We start from the raw sequence: 2,001 nt of genomic DNA, 5'->3' as shown, positions 1-2,001 counted from the left end.
GGTGCCCCTCACTCCCGACCCGCAGCCCCTGCTAGCCCAGCCCTGGGCTCCCCCCAACTCTGCCGGTGCCCCTCACTCCCAACTCGCAGCCCCTGCTAGCCCAGCTCTGGGCCCCACCCACAGCTGGATTTTCAGTTTCTGGTGGTGCTGGGCTCTGAATCAGTCAAGTGTATTCAGGCCTCCCGTTCGGAGCCAGGACTCCTGGGTTCTCTCCCCCGGAGGAGGGTGGGGTCTCGTGGGTCAGAGCGGGGGCGGGGCTGGGGCTCTCCCCTCCCCAGTGCCAGGAGCTGCCCCGTGCCAGCCGCTGGGGTTGGCAGTTCCCTCCTGTCTCCTCCCTGCCTCAGTGACGCGACCTGGCAGCTCTGCCGGGCGCTGCTGCTGAGAAGCCGGGATTGAGCCTTGCCCAGGCCTGGCCAGGTGAGGGGCGCACCCGGGGGTGGGGGGTGGATTAGAGCCTGGGTTGTGTTCTGAGGTCCCCCACTCTGGGGCAGGGGGTGGCTGGGGTGAAACCCCCCCCAGCTGAAGGGCCAGTTTCGGGGGTTGGAGCCAGGCCCCCCCGTGTGCACCCAACCAGCGAAACACCTGCAGAGAGAGGGCAGGCTGGGGCTTGTCCTGCCGGGGGGGGGGGGCAGGATTCCCCCGGCTGTGGGAATGGGGAAATGCAGCTCTGCCCCCCCCCCCCCCCCGGCCGACCCTGCTGCCCCCCAGCGAAGCAACTGAGGGACAGGAGAAGTAGCAGAGCTGGGAGAGAACCCAGGAGTCCTGGCTTCCAGCCCCCGCCCCGCTCCAACCACTAGCCCCCACTCCCTTCCTGGCGCCGCGGATAGAACCCAGGAGTCCTAGCTCCCAGCCCCCACCCTGCTGTAACCACTAGACCCCCTCCCCTCCCGGAGCCGGGGATAGAACCCAAGAGTCTTGATTCAGCCCCCACTCACCCCATAGCTCTGCCGGAGCCCCTCACTCCTGACCCGCAGCCCCCTGCTAGCCCAGCCCTGGGCTCCCCCTACTCCACAGCTACTCAAGCTCAATAACAACCCAGCGTACTCCGCCCCAGCCATCCCGAGAGACCCTACAATAACAAACCCTGTGTCTGTGCCCCCAGTGCTCCCCAGAATCCCTACCGTGACAAACCATGTGGCTTTCCCCCCGCCCCCCGCAGAGAGACCCTACAATAACAAACAGTTCTGGACAGATCACAGTGAGGAATCCCCCCCCCCCCCCCCCCGGGGTTTAAATTCCCCCCCCCCCGGGGGTTTTTTTCCCCCCCCCCCCCCCGAGATGGGGGCAGGGAGGCCCATAGTGCCAGGCTAGGGTTACCTGTGGAGCTGGAGAGCGTGTGTGTGTGTGTGTGTGTGTGTGTGTGAGGGGCTAAGGTTGGGGGGAGCCAGGGGGCCTTCCCCTCCCCCCGGGGGAAGGGCAGGTGGGCGGGGGGGGGGAGGAATCACTGGGTCTGGTTGCCATGGGACTGGAATCGGGCTGGCGGATGCCGTGAGTTGGCCGGTCTCAGCTGTAGTGACCGGAGCTCAGCTCAGCTCCCCCCATCGGAGCCCGGCCTCGCCGCTTCGAATACAAGGAGGTCGGGAGTGAGGGGCACCCGCAGAGCTGCGGGGGAGGGGCCAGGGCTGGGACAGCAGGGAGCTGTGGGTCGGGAGTGTGGGGCACTGTCTGGCAGAGCCTCTCAGGCCTGCACAGGCTGGTTTGTTATTGTAGGGTCACTCTGTGACTTCTTGGGTTTGTTATTGTAGGTCTTCCTGCTGTGGTGTGCTCTGGTGTATTATGGTAGGGTCTCAGTAAGGCAGCGTGGTCCAGTGTGTTACTGGTGGGTCTCTCGGGGCTGGTTTGTTATCATAGGGTCTCTCAGGGGGGTGGCATGGTCTGGTGCATTACTGTAGGGTCTCCCGGGGCTGGTTTGTTGTTGGAGGGTCTCTCGGGGCTGGTTTGTTATCATAGGGTGTCTCAGAGCTGGTTTATTATTGTAGGGTCTCTTGGGGCTGGTTTGTT

The sequence above is a fragment of the Terrapene carolina genome, unplaced genomic scaffold (genome assembly GCF_002925995.2).
Source record: "Terrapene carolina triunguis isolate 2854851 unplaced genomic scaffold, T_m_triunguis-2.0 Scaffold32711, whole genome shotgun sequence".
Lineage (NCBI taxonomy): Eukaryota > Metazoa > Chordata > Testudines > Emydidae > Terrapene > Terrapene triunguis.
Note: the sequence above shows the minus strand (reverse complement) of the source record.